The following is a 15,006-nucleotide window of genomic DNA, read 5'->3' on the forward strand; positions in this document are numbered from 1 at the left end:
ACCCATTATCCAGTGCCACATCACTGTTAGCTGCAATTCCAGGAAACGCCAAATTTGGCGTTACACCAAGCCATACCTTCTTAATTTCTAAGGTATAGTTTGAAATACTATTTTTTATGGAAAAACGATTTCAAACAAACAGTCATTTCTTTGAATACCATTTTTTTTTTCCGATACGGCACTGATGTGGCGCTGTTTTCTGGAGAAACGGCACCGATGCCAAACAGGCGCATAACTAACCCCATATAGTTGTTTAAGGTTTCCATTGTCTCATTTTTCAAACACCACGTACATGTAATAAGTTGATGCAATGCAAGAGAGAGATTGTAAACTAATTTTTATTTAGTTTTAATTAATGCATACAGATAGCTATTCTGAGGATAACAATACTTGTACCATGATTCATGCAAGCGGGATATTTATTAATATTATTACATTACAGCAGAAAAAACAATCAAGATCTAGCCAATTTTAGGAACCTTTGTGACAGTCGCATTGGTATCAACCCAAACCCAAACCCTTGTGCAATCGAAATTTAAGATGACAGGTGTTCCTTCTAACACAATGATAGCAGTCACCGCAGGGTTCTCCTGCTCGATCGTCGCTTTTGCAACCTCCCCTTCAGCTCCCACCAGCTCCGGCCAAGAACTCTTACCTACATATTAACATGCAGCCCATTAGTAAGTATTATAGACATGACATAACAGTCGAGGTTTCATTTGGATAAGTTTCAAGGGTTTGTGCTTTCAAAGCCCAAGAGCATGAAGCCCTAATTTCGGGCTTTGTGTAATGGGCTTATAATTTGTTTTGGCTTCATATATATTATAATGCACACTCAAAAACACTTTTCGGTTCAACTTTGTTTTCCAAACAAAAAAAAAAATTTAAGTTTTTCTATATAGAGTCTTGCCATCAAAGAATGAGAAATTAAACAATAAACAACTTATTCAGAAACCCAATTCTCCTTACCGGAACACTCTGAAGACATTTTGATCTTCTTTCAATAAACTTTGATTCACCTCTCTCTAGTCCTTTTTTCTTGTGATTTAGGAGGAATTTCTGGCAGAAGATGGATATATATCGAGAGAGATGAAAAAATCATATGGTCGTATATCCTCTGCCATCTCTTGAAAATTAAGCACGCCTATCTATCTGTGTTCTAATTTTGAAACGTTTAGTTCTGGATGGAGATTAGATTTTAACTTTTGACTTATTCCACACACAATGTATAAATGTTTGTAGGCTTTCCAAAGTTTTATGGTCGATCCTTATCCCAAAGGGATGGATGCTGTCGGCTCCTCCGTGTACATACTACATAGATTTGGATTGAAATTAAATATGATGAGGTCAATCCTTGCATGTTGACAAATTTGAATGCACGACTTGAGACCATTCGGTCCAAACTCCAAACCCATATATAACACTGGTTTGTTTATTGGATAATTGGTTGCAACTCCTTCGATTTATACAACAATCTGAGTTTCCAGCTGACTGATATCCTGGCTAACTCTTCCTCTATATCACCGTCATATAATACAAGCTAAGGATTCAAATTCTTCTTCAACTTTCCCTACACACGTTAACTCAGAAAAAAATATTGTTAAAACACGTCTTAAAAACAAACTAATTGGCCATCTGTTTCTATTTAGTCAAGGAAATCCAAATGAATATCTCTCTGTATTAAATAGTTGGACTGGATAGGCCTCTGGATTTGTGTAAAAGTAAATCTCTCTTGTTTGTTAGGGAGGTGGACCAGGAAGGAACCAGCCGATTCCACACAATAGAAATTGAGAAAAGATGGCTATCGTCACTTTCTTTATGGAGAGTGTAGTTCTCTCCAACATTTCTACCGGGCGACTGATGGGTATGGGGATAAGGTGGTTAAGTAGAGATCCAGTTTTGGAAACTGAGGAGTAGTTCCCAGTGGTCAAATTAAGTGAGGAGCTCATTGGCGAAGTTGCCCCCTACAAGGCGTTAGTGGACCGATCCTCCCCATGGGGCAAAATGCCATTGGATCAATGGATGGCCTACTGGTTCGAGTGTCGCGGTGGTGGGGATGTCATGGTACGAGGTGTGGGCTCTCAGTGTCACCTTGCTGCCTACATTCTCTATGTGGCCTCCCATTTCCTATTCCCATGGATACCGGACTCCGGCCTCCGCACCGCTCTAATCCCCCTAGCCGTTTTTTGCTACTAGTGGGTATAAACTCCCCTTGCCGTAAATGTTTCATGGTTATTTGTATGAACAGTTGGATGGCATGGTTCAGCAACTTAACGACCCTAGTTGTAGGAGGCGCATGAATTACGTCTTCGCTCCATTTATTTGGATGTTTATCTGTGAGCGTTTTGAGCTCAATGTGAGGCCGCGAAATCTCCATCCTCTCCGGTACCACATTGCTACTCTCAATGGTGATGAATCGGAGGAAAAGGTTCTGGAGGTATGTAGGGGGAAATAGTGGCTTCACGCGAAGAGGCACAAAAATTTTAAAATTAGTGAGATTAGCATGAAGTTGGCCTCTTTGGACGGATATGTATGGAGGCCGTATGCTTGCACGGTCCATCATGTCGTGCCATTCTGCATCAACGTGCCTGTCCCGGAAGGTGGGGATAGCCGGTGCGCTCTCGAGATGGGTAATGCTGTTGTGAGAATGGCACGAGTAATTTTGTCGCCTGGGGTTATTGGGTATTTAGACCGTTCTAGTGAATTGCAGTTCTCTGTATATCGGCCGGATCGGGTGCTCTAGTGGTTTGGATACGATGATTTAGGCGCTCAGTTCATGAGGAACCCCGGGGATGACGTATTTTGGGTTCGGCATCATAATCGAGCGTTCCTAGGGTGTATTCGGTATCCGATTGCCGAGTATAGTAGAATGCAGGTGTGTAAGTCTCTTCATTTGTCGTACCTCTACTTGCAGCTCGTCGGGTTCCAAGAATTGGTGGACCAATTCGCGACCGCGCCATGTGTCGGCCCCTCCCCCAAGTCACACTGCTTCCCGAGGGGTAGGGGTAGCTCCTCTGCGCCTTAATTCACCTAAGGAATCGCCGTCCAAATGTGTTGGGAAACAACCAGCCAATGATGGTGCAGGTTGTAGTTATGCTCCTCTGGTGAAGAGGGCTAGGTCTGCAAGGATGGCTCGCTCTTTTTGTCACCACCACCCTTTAATGCGGTTTCGGTGCAGGTTCGTAAGAGTACTCAGGTTTCCCCAGCCCCAGCCAACTTGGATGGGTCTATGGTCATCCGTGATATCGCGGCAACAGCCTCCAGGATGACCATTGTTTCGATGTTGGGGCTTGCAGGGCTGGCGGATGCGTCGCCTTCCTCATGTGGCGCTATAATTCGCTTCTCAAGCGAGCGATTAAAGAAAAGGGCTCCCCATCGACCGAGGCAGAGCCCGAATAACGATGAGTCGGTAAGTTTTTTTGAACGTTTGTATTATCACTAGACTATGATTAGGCAAAGTTACGTTGCTTTTATCAATTGTACGGTCCTTATCGCAGCCTGTTGTCAGCAAAGGTGGGCGAGCCGTTGTAGGCAACCAAGCAATTTGTGTGGAACCATCACTTGGTCAATTGGGGCTCCGGCAGCGACCTCGGTTAGGCGAAGTTTGGTAAGTATATAAGCTTGTGTCAGTACTCTGAATTTGTTGTATGGTTTGGTAAGTTGATGGCAATGAAGCTGAACCCGACGAAGATGTTGTCGAGGTCGGTGAGAGTGATGTCTACGTACGTCATGACTGCCCTTCGTTACTCCTCTATTTTTCTCATTATTGGGTTTTGCTACGTAGTTGCGAAACTGATTGGTTGTGCTCGCTTCATCACAGGTTTTATTTGTCGAGTGTGCCGATGGCGTACCAAACACGCCCTTTTTCAGGCGCCTAGTGGAAGAACTGAGGGCGATGCAGCCCCCCAAGGTTGAGTCCATGGGCGTAAGGGGTGTGGATAGTGAAGAGATGAGAGATTCATCGTACGGACGTCCAAAACTTGTGGAATAAGGTAGGCAAATTTCAAAAAAAAATTTCTCCCTTCAACTAGGAATCACATTCTCTATTTTAGAAAAATCATATTTTTCAATGATTAATCTTGAACCATGAATCGAACCAGATTTGAACAAAGACAATAGGAGAGGATTATACCTGATACGGAAAAATAATATCTCCCAACGGGGGTGTTCACGCCCAAGGAATGATCCAAAGCTACTTCCACTGAAAATGACGCAACGTAGGATGAAGCAGAATCAGCAGCGTTCACTCCAAAAACCTAATCCTTCGCAAAAAGTAGCAGGATGGCACGTGAGCACAACTTCCTATCAGTCCCTTCACAAGGAACTGATGTCAAGATCGAATCTTGATTTCTCTCACTGAACTGGAGATCGAACTGGCAGGTGAGGCAGCAACAGGAAGGAGGCGGCAAGAAAGAATTTCGCATGGTTGCTTAATTCTTCATTCTGTGATTTCAGCTCTGAAAATGATATGAATATGTGTCTTTAAAAGTTGTCGCCTCCTCCTTCTTTTGTAACCTTAAAAGGATCAGCTCCTAATTTCATTATGAGTTGCTGATCCAAATCATATTTGGATCAAACATCCCTTAAAGTGATAAGGGTAAACCCCTATCTTATCTACAGATTGGATCAGCATTCTCCTAATCTCACTAGGAGGTTTCCAGATCTGAATCACATTTAGATCTAGACTCTCTGAGTGGATAGGGTTAAGATTGGTACATCAAAGACAGTCCAATCCGACACCTAGCACAGTATCATAATCGAGTCTAAGGGTCAAGTGTAACTTTCCAGTTTTTTCCATTAATCTCCAAGGTCCAAGGCAATACTGAAAATCTGGTCCAATTTAAAGATTTAATTAATCCTACACTGCATTTGCCTAGGGTCTCACCCTAGCGGTTGCACATTAGTGTCAGCCTTATCAGGATAGATCTCCTCAGACCAACCCACCAGCTGTAAACATTCTAAACTAACACGAGTCTCATTAAGTGTCCAGTTTAAGAGTATTACACAGAAACACACCACAGGAACATGAATCAAATATGTACTTTATTCATTTACAATAAACTCATAATGTACATTGATGAAGGAAGATTTGGCCTGACCTCTCTATTACGTGACACGTGGCAGAAACAACAGCTCGGCAAAAGGGGCCAAGCCTAGGCGGGGACAAGGGGACATGAGCAGACTGAACTCCCTACCGGGGGCCCGAACTCACCCCTTGTAACAGCTCGGGATACACTTCGCCGAACTGACCTTGTAACAGCTCGGGATACACTTCGCCGAACTGACCCACCTTGTAACAGCTCGGGATACACTTCGCCGAACTGACCCACCTTGTAACAGCTCGGGATACACTTCGCCGAACTAACCTACCCTATAGATACCTCCGAGCTCAAGACCGCCTCGCTCAGCACTTCGCATCACTTGGCACCAAAACCAAACAAGTCATACCACGCCTAACACTAAGGAAGTTCGTACCCAAGGGCGCCACGCCTGACTGACTTGGGATTTGACGTTTGGCGGCAGCACCCTGAACGGCCACCTGCCACCGCCACTGACACCGCCATCTCTAGTTAGATGATGGTTAGGCAGTGACGGTTCTGTCTCAGCAGAAAGTACAACGGCCGAATTGACAAGCACAAGGGTAATCATACCTAACCTGACAAGGGCCCCGGGACAAGTGCACGAAGTGATTATAAGAGCCCCCTACCCCCCGACAACAGATGTATGCAAAAACTTTGCGCTATCTGGTATTACCTTGCTTTTGAAGGATTCTAACTTGAGCTTCGGAGCCTCTACACCGGGTTCCCCCTGGAGCTTCCCCATCTCCTCCGTTTCAGGTTCCCTGCTACCCCGTTCGGAAGCAAGGCCGCGGACAACTAAGACCGGCCGGATCACGCTCCATCAATTGGCGCCGTCTGTGGGAACACGCTTCAAAAAGGCTCCCTCCAAACTTCGATAACCCCTTTTCTTCAAAAAAAAAAAAACCCAACACTCATGGCCTCCTCCAGCAACACCGGACGTGGCACGGATACAAACGCCACCGGGGAACAACTTCAAGTCCCCGTGGTGTGCGTTGGACAGTTCACCATCCCCCTTTCGGCAGATGGGATCCCTAGCTTGAACGCGCCACAAGCAGTGGCACCCGTAAACCCTCCTACCACAAGCATCCCCTTTCCTCCCCCCATTGAGACAACCTTCACTGAACCGACTACCGTCCCCCTGGCAGCTAGCCAAAACCGGTTGGAGGACTTGATGCAGTGCATGCGGGCAATGCAAGCCCAAATGCAACAGTTCCAGCAGCACAAGCTTCACCAGCACCAAGTGCTTCACAACATCTCCCAGTATCACTATCAACAGCAGTTCCCCCAACTGCCACTGAACCAACCACTACTTCCACCTCGCCACCCCGCTCCGAGGCCGGTCAAGGCCTCCCCGCAGGATGGACGCCCCCACCAGGCGAAGGCTTCCCGGCCCCAGAACCACCCTAACAGCCAGGCCTCATCCCCAGGCCGAAGAGAGAAAAGTGTCATCCCCGCCTCGCAACCCGTAGGCGGGTCGGGAACCTCACCCGCGAGGTCGGCACCCCGGCGCTCCAAGCCCGAGCTCCCGCTCACCGAAAACCGATTCAGCGCCATGGCAGCGGACTACCAGCATTCCAGGCCCATTGAGCTCAGTAACATGGAGGCCAGCAACGCCAGTACAAGGCCCGCTCAACGGCGAAGGCGCCGGCGAAGTCGTCGAACCGCCACCCCTGCCTTGTCGGAATCCAGAGGCAAAGACACGAGCTCAAACGAGGTAGGGGCTGCCCCGGTTCTCTCGGTTCCTTCCCCCCTCACATCGGAACTCCTGGCGGTCCCCTTACCCAGAGACTTCAAACTCCCACCTCTAGACAAGTACGACGGGTCCTTCGACCCCAACGACCACGTTGATGCCTTTCAGTCCCAAATGCACCTCGCCAGGGCCAGCGAATCATGCATGTGCGTGGCCTTTACCACCACCCTCAGGGGGTAGCCCGCACTTGGTACAGGAACCTGGCCCCCGAGTCGATAAAGTGTTGGGCCCAGTTCGTGCAGGTCTTCACCGCACACTTCGTCACCAGCCAACGGTGCCCCAGAACAGAGGAAATCATCTTCGGAGTAGTCCAAAGAGAAGGAGAATCCATTCAGGGCTACATCAAGCGATTCAACGAAGCATGCCTGCAGATACCGCGGTTGGACCCCGCAGTGCAGCTCGCGGCGGCCAAAAGAGGGGTGACGCACAAAGAATTCAAATGGCACATGGTGGCCAACCAGCCTGCAACCGTGGCCGAATTCCTCAAACCCGCGGATAAGTTCATGAGGACAGAGGAAGAAATCAACCAACGAACCGAAGGCGGGAACGAGAAAAGAAAGAAAGAAGGCGAGCTCTCCAACCCGGTGAATAGAAAAAACCCGACCCGGGAGCTGAAGCCAAACCAGTCGTTCCGGGCCCCCCTAGCAGTTCGGACGGACTACACGCCATTAAACACGAGGCAGACGGAGTTCTTAATGACGGCAAGGGGAGCACGAAAAGGATGCCCCCGAATCTAGCAACAGACCTGCCGAACCGTTGCAGAAGCAGCCTCCGGAAGAGAGGCCAGTTCGGGGAACCATCCATGTAATAGTGGGAGGTTCGGTGGTAGCGGGGTGTACCTTGGCAGCAGCCCGGACTTCAGTTCGCGAAACGGCCCTCGAAGAACGGAACCCCCCAAAGAGACCAAAGACCGAAGAACCAATCTTCTTCACGGAGGACAACACGCGAGGAGTCCACTACCCCCATGATGACGCGCTTGTCATTAAACTAAGGATCAGCGACTTCGAGGTCAGGCGCGTACTCGTAGATTCGGGCAGCTCAACGGACATCCTCTTCAAATCAGCATTTGACCAATTGCAGTTACAGAGGAGCGAGCTGAAGCCCGCGAACACTCCCCTGGTGGGTTTCAGCGGAGAGGAAGTCAGGCCCCTCGGAAAAGTAACTGTCCCTGTGGAAGTCGGCACATGGCCTTGTGCGGTCAGACTCAACCATGATTTCCTGGTAGTCGCGACCCCCTCCCCATACAATGCCATAATAGGGCGGCCAATCACGCATATCCTACGGGCGGCGGTCTCCACCTACTATTTGGCCATGAAGTTCCCTACGGACTTCGGTGTAGGGGTAGCTCGGGGCGACCAGCTCGAGTCCCGCAAGTGTTATGTTGTCGCCCTGAAGGGAAAAACCAAGGCGGCCGACGACCTCGAACTGGAGCGGCCTGCGGAGCAAGGTGAGGAACGAGCTTCGCCCACGGAGGAAACTGTCGCAATCCCAACTTTGGCTACGGACCCAGCTCGCACACTAAGCATCGGAGCTTCCATCGAGGATCCCCTACGAACCGAACTGGTGAGTTTTTTACTTCAAAATTTAGATATTTTTGCCTGGTTCGCGGCTGACATGCCTGGCATTAGCCCCGGACTGATAACTCACAAACTTAATACTGACCCTGTAGTCAGACCCGTTAGACAGAAGAAACGCAACTTAGCCCCAGAACGCTGGAGAGCGATCGACGAGGAGGTCGAGAAACTCCTCGCAGCAAACTTCATAAGGGAAGTCCATTACCCGAGCTGGGTGGCCAACCCAGTATAGGTAAAAAAGGCAAGCGGCAAGTGGCGCATGTGCGTCGACTATACCGACCTGAACCGAGCTTGCCTGAAAGATTGCTTCCCCCTCCCCAGAATTGACCGCCTAGTGGACGCGACCTCGGGAAACGAGTTGCTAAGCTTCCTGGACGCCTACTCGGGCTACAACCAAGTTAGGATGGACCCATCCGATGAGGAAAAAACCAGCTTCATAACCGGGTTCGGCCTGTATTGCTACAAAGTCATGCCCTTCGGACTAAAAAATGCCAGAGCGACTTTCCAAAGACTTGTAAATAGGCTATTTCGGCCCTTGATTGGTACGAAGATAGAGTGCTATGTAGACGACATGGTCGTCAAGACTCAGTTTTCACAAGAATTAATACAAGACTTAGATTTTGTTTTCCAAATCCTGCGTCAGTTTAGCGTGAAGTTGAACCCCAACAAATGTATCTTCGGCATCACCTCGGGCAAGTTCCTAGGCTACATTGTCAATCGGCGCGGTGTTGAGGCCAACCCGGACAAAATAAAAGCCATTCTAGATATGAGACCACCTCGGAAAGTAAAAGAGGTTCAGAGGCTAAACGGCTGCATAGCCGCTCTAAGCCGCTTCTTGTCCAAATCAGCAGACCGCTGCCTACCTTTCTTCAAGGCGATCAAAGGCAAAGGGTTCGAGTGGACCCAGGACTGCCAGCTCGCATTCGATGAACTAAAAGGTTACCTCGCTAGTGTGCCAACCTTAGCCCGGCCCGAATGGGCGAGGTCTTAGAACTGTACCTCTCGGCAAGCGACGAGGCGGTCAGTTCGGTACTAATAAAAGAAACAGACCGGGTCCAGCGACCCATCTATTATGTTAGTAAAATTTTGCAGGGAGCAGAGGCAAAGTACCCGGAGATAGAAAAACTAGCATATGCCCTAGTAATAGCAGCTCGGAAACTCCGCCCATACTTCCAGGCTCACACCGTCATCGTCCTGACTGACAAACCTCTTAGACAAGTTTTACTCAAACCCGAGGTTTCCGGTCGACTGACGAAATGGGCCATCGAACTCAGCGAGTACGACCTTCAGTACAAATCGAGAACCGCTATCAAGGCCCAAGCTTTGGCAGATTTTATCGCTGAGTGCACTTTCAGCCACAAAGCCCCACAGGTCGAGCCCGAGGTCCCCAGTTCGGGCGAACCCGGAGCTCCTAAGCCCATAGAGTCCGAACCCCGTAAAGTAGCAACCAGTGTGGCATCTCTCCTGGTCAGGCGAAGCGCGAACTGGAATGAGGAGCCATGGATCCTTCACGTGGATGGTTCCTTGAATCAGCAAGGCAGCGGAGCTGGAATAGTCTTGTGCAGCCCGAGCGGCACAAAATTAGAATACACACTACGCTTTGAGTTCGCGGCATCCAACAACGAGGCAGAGTATGAAGCACTGATCGCCGGGCTGGACCTAGCGCGAAAGGTAAAGGCAAAACACTTGGTCATCTGCAGCGATTCTCAGCTCGTGGTGAACCAAGTTACCGGCGAGTACGAAGCACGCGATCTCTCCATGATCGCATATTTGGCCAAAGTAAAAGAAGCCCTGCTCAACTTCCAGTCACACATCATCAGGCAAATCCCGAGGTCAGAAAACACTGAGGCCGACGCCCTGTCCCGGTTAGCCAGTACAAGTCACAACAATATGAGAACTGTGTACATAGAGGACTTACCTTGGCCTAGTATTCTCGGGGGGACAGAAGAGGTCGCTCCCGTCTTGGAGGCAGAGTCGAGCTGGATCGATCCACTCGCGAGCTTCTTGATAGACAGAACCCTCCCTGCAGAACGCAATGCGGCCAAGAGGGTGCAGCGTCAGGCAGCCAAATACGTCATAATAGACGAACGGTTGTACCGACGGTCGTACACGCTCCCCTATTTGCGTTGCCTGCGACTTGCCGAAGCCGAGTTCGTACTCTGCGACACTCATGAAGGCCTGTGCGGCGGACACTTGGGGGGCAGAGCACTCGCCCAAAAGGCACTTCGACAAAGATACTACTGGCCAACGATGAAAGCAGAAGCTATCGAGCTCGTTAGAAAATGCGACAAGTGTCAGAAGCACGCTAATATCCACCATCAACCTGCCTCCGACCTCAAATACCTCGCCAGCCCGTGGCCCTTTGCACAATGGGGCATCGACCTCCTAGGGCCATTCCCACCAGCAACATGCGGAAGAAAATTCTTAGTTGTTGCAGTAGATTACTTTACGAAGTGGATAGAAGTCGAACCTCTGGCAACTGTTATGGCTCGAAACATACAGAACTTCTTTTGGAAGAACATAGTATGTCGATTCGGGTTACCTCGGGTACTAATCTCCGACAACGGAAAACAGTTCGAGGATATCAAGTTCCAAGAATGGTGCCAGAACATGGGGATTCGGCAAAATTTCACGTCAGTCGCGCACCCGCAAGCAAACGGTCAGACGGAAGTAATGAACAGAGCCATTTTGCGCGGACTGAAAGCACGTCTGGATCGAGCTAAGGGATTGTGGGCCGAAGAGCTACCAAGTGTCTTATGGGTTCACCGAACTACCGAAAAAGCAGCCACGGGAGAAACCCCCTTCAACCTCACCTACGGCACTGAAGCAGTGATCCCCGGCGGAAATCGAAATACCAACATTGCGATTAGAAACATACAATGATCGGACGAACGGAGACGAGTTACGTACCAACCTTGACCTACTGGACGAGGTAAGGGACCTCGCGCACATCCGAATAGTGGCATACCAGCAGTAGGTAGCTCGCTACTACAATAGCAGAGTAAAGCAACAAAACTTCCGAGTCGGCGACCTGGTCCTTCGTAAGATTATGGTGCCCGAACCCGGCATGGGCAAGCTTGGACCTAATTGGGAAGGGCCCTATAAAGTAAAAAGAGCGCTCGGGGGCGCATACGAACTCGAAACCTTGGAAGGCAAACGAGTACCTCGAGCATGGAATGTTGTGAACTTAAGGCGATACTACCTATAAACCACCAAGCGAAGTAGACGAAATCAGGTCCTAGGTGCCACGAGGCAAGCCAAGAGGAACTTCAGCGTAGACAAACAAATAAGAGCATATTATCAGCTCGGCAAAAAACCAGTTCACGGCATAAAAGACCGTGGAAATTTAATAACCCGGATAGTGGTAGACAAAGAAACAGTTCGGGGAAGATGAGCAAGGGGAAAAAGACATTCCATTGCAAGAAACAGTACATTGACAAAAAAAAAATTACATGCCCGGAGCCACTTCTTCGCCATCGGAAGGCACTTCAACAACACCCGAAGGCCCTGCCTCTCCTTCAGAGTCCGGCTCGCTATCGGCAGCATTGGCCATCTCCTGAGTTATACGTGAAGTGGTTATGGCACTTACATCGAGGTCGGGGTACGTATTCCGGATCATCCACCGGCTCAACTTGAACCCCCTCCTGTAAGAGTACACCATCAGATTGTCAAAACGCGGAGAGGCAATGTAGTCTTCAACTGCCTTCTTCTTGGCGTCTTCAATGCCTTGGGAAAAAATCTGTGTTCTCTCCCTGATGTCCTCTTGAAGATATTCGACTTGATGCTGCAAATCCAACTTCAAGTCCGCCATATGCTTGACAACTACCCCCATGGCCTCGGCGTCACACTGAGACCTCGCCTGCCTGGCCATCGCGACGCGAGCAGCCTCTTCAGCAGCATAAGCAGCCGCCTCAGCAGCTCGGGTATTTGCCTCTGCAGCACGGAAGGCTTCTTCAGCAACATGAGCGGCAGCCTCAGCAGCTCGCGCCTGTCGCGAGCTCCTCTCCCCTTGGGCCGCCAAGGCATGAATTGAAGAATTCACCTACCAAAAGAAACAAGTGAGCAAATGACAATAGAAGCAACAGAATAAAAAAAGAAGACGAAATCTAACTTACCACCATGGCATGTGTTACGGCACGGCAAGCGACCTGATTCAAGGGAAGATCGGTCCATGCCGCGACCTCCTCAAGGAAAGTAGCGTCCCTACTCTTCTAAAGAGTGTAGTTCGGCATCAACACGCTCCTAAACTCCCCTTTAGCTCTTGAGCCTGAGGGCCCAACTCACGTATGAGCAAACCCGGAGTGAGCAGGAGCACTTGAGTACGCAGGAGCGCCCGTATGAGTGGTCTCAGCGTAAGGCACCCCGTGTGTTTCGTGCACCGGTGGAGTCACTTTGGGCTCCCTAGGCAGATCCTCCAGCGTATGGCCTGGAACTTGGGGCTCCTCATCCAGGGGCAGCTCGGTATGAGTTCGCTTGGCGACCCGCTTCCTCCTCTTCATACCTTGAAACAAGCGCCCCCCACGAGTTCTCTCCGCGTCCATGACACCTGTAGAAACGAGTTCGACATCAGAAAAAAAATGAAAAGAACAGAGCAAGCAAGAACCGCATAGCTAGAAACCTACCCGAACTCAGGCCGGCTGCAATAAGCTTGGCCTCCGTTAAGTAGTGGTGGCACTTTAAGCCTTGTCGTGCCCATTGCCGGAGGCCCTTCACCGTCTCTTTATCGAGAGTTATGCCTAAATCGGGAGTGGCCTCACCCCACCCGGTCTGAAAGGGCCATCCTTGTGCACTTCGCACGCCGAAGTAGTCTCGCTTCCAAGCCGGGACCTTATTAGGAAGATCGTGCAGAAGCTTAAAACCTTGGTGAGGAGAAAGGTAATACGCCCGTCTCCCCCCAGGAAGAGAACCCACCTGTCTCTTGAGCATCAAGATAGAGGAGAATATCTCTAAGTCCAAGGGGAAGTTCTGCTCGCAAAAAAGGGAAACTGTCCCCACCAGGTTCTGAATAGAGTTCGGATGAAGCTGACCAATGGTGACACCAGAGTGGTTTATGACTTCAACGAGAAGGGGATGGAAAGGAAGTCGCAACCCCGCAGCGAGCTGCTCTCGAAAAATCACGATCTCGTCAGGACCGTGTTCCCAAGGAAAGTTGCCCGAAGGAATAAAATATGTGTACCCGCCAGGAAGATTGTAAGACAGAAGTATGGATTGAAGCCCCTCAGGCATCATGGTCGAAGGACCAAACCTGTCTAGCATCCGACCTCGGCGGGAGGTAGACGCCAAACTGCCCGAAGCGACTCGGCCTACTGGTTCATAGTCCTCAAGCTCCACCTCAGGATCACTGAGGCAGTCTGGGGACACGGCTCGGTTGGTGGAACCTACGTCGGCCCTACTCGAAGAATCGTCTGAGCTATCAAAGCTAGACATTGGGGAAAAGATGGATTCAAGAAAGTACTCACCGGAAAGTTTGAAGAACAAGCCAAAGAACCGTGAAGACTGTATAACCAGCCTTGACGCGAGCTGGAAAAGACTTGGACGCGAGCTGAAAGGTTGGACGCGAACTCAATAGACAAACTGCAGAAGTGACAAACCAACCGGGGTCCCCCACTATTTATAGCTACAGTAACCAAGAATCGACCGTGCAGACCGAAGACGATCCAACGGCCCACGTTCTTACCGACCGCACAACCCTTAAGGTCGAGACGTGATTGGCGCACGTCTTTCTGAAAAGATGAAATGTCAGCGCACGTCTTTTTGAAACCGACGTCGCTTCGACACGCGGCTTTTCCGAAATTGACGCGCCACACGTCTCCCTTACAGTCGCCCGCGCACGTACAATAGTAGCACGCCTTTTTGAAATGACCCGCTGTCACGTCCCAGCGGCGCGAATTGGTTTGAAATTTAAAACGTGCGCTGTCACAACCACCATCGTTCTTGAGTAAGCACGTTTCCAACCTTCTCGGAAACCGAAAGAACCCTAGAAAAAGCATCTTGCGCAGTGAAGGTTCGAAGGACGGGACAAATCCACCTGCTACCTCGCGAAACTCCCCGCACCATGGCAAGACCCCCGTCGCAAGGAGTGGGGGGCACCTTGTAACAGCTCGGGATACACTTCGCCGAACTGAACTTGTAACAGCTCAGAATACACTTCGCCGAACTGACCCACCTTGTAACAGCTCGGGATACGCTTCGCCGAACTGACCCACCTTGTAACAGCTCGGGATAGACTTCGATGAACTAACCTGCCCTATAGATACCTCCGAGTTCAAGACCGCCTCGCTCAGCACTTCGCATCACCTGGCACCAAAACCAAACAAGTCGTACCACGCCTGACACTAAGGAAGTTCGTGCCCAAGGGCGCCGCGCCTGACTGACTTGGGATCTGACGTTTGGCGGCAGCACCCTGAACGGCCACCTGCCACCGCCACTGACACCGCCATCTCCAGTTAGATGATGGTTAGGTAGTGACGGTTCTGTCTCAGCAGAAAGGACAATGGCCGAATTGACAAGCACAAGGGTAATCATACCTGACCTGACAAGGGCCCCGGGACGAGTGATTATAAGAGCCCCCTGCCCTCCGACAACAGAGGTATGCAAAAAC

General features: G+C 50.0%; 2 long non-coding RNA genes across 2 annotated transcripts; one reads left to right on the top strand and one right to left on the bottom strand.

Moving 5' to 3' along the window:
* Positions 1-324: 324 nt before the first annotated feature.
* Positions 325-3,300, bottom strand: LOC148878946 (uncharacterized). Its single transcript, XR_016106790.1, has 2 exons — positions 2,903-3,300; positions 325-655 (listed from the first exon to the last, which is right to left on the bottom strand). It is a non-coding gene; the product is annotated as an uncharacterized LOC148878946 (long non-coding RNA).
* On the top strand, positions 3,291-4,394 carry LOC148878947 (uncharacterized). The gene is made up of 4 exons (XR_016106786.1): positions 3,291-3,409; positions 3,498-3,607; positions 3,821-3,992; positions 4,101-4,394. It is a non-coding gene; the product is annotated as an uncharacterized LOC148878947 (long non-coding RNA).
* Positions 4,395-15,006: the final 10,612 nt, after the last annotated feature.

The sequence above is a fragment of the Nelumbo lutea genome, chromosome 1 (assembly GCF_056320005.1).
Source record: "Nelumbo lutea isolate HS-2025 chromosome 1, American lotus-T2T, whole genome shotgun sequence".
In the NCBI taxonomy this organism is placed as follows: Eukaryota; Viridiplantae; Streptophyta; class Magnoliopsida; order Proteales; family Nelumbonaceae; genus Nelumbo; species Nelumbo lutea.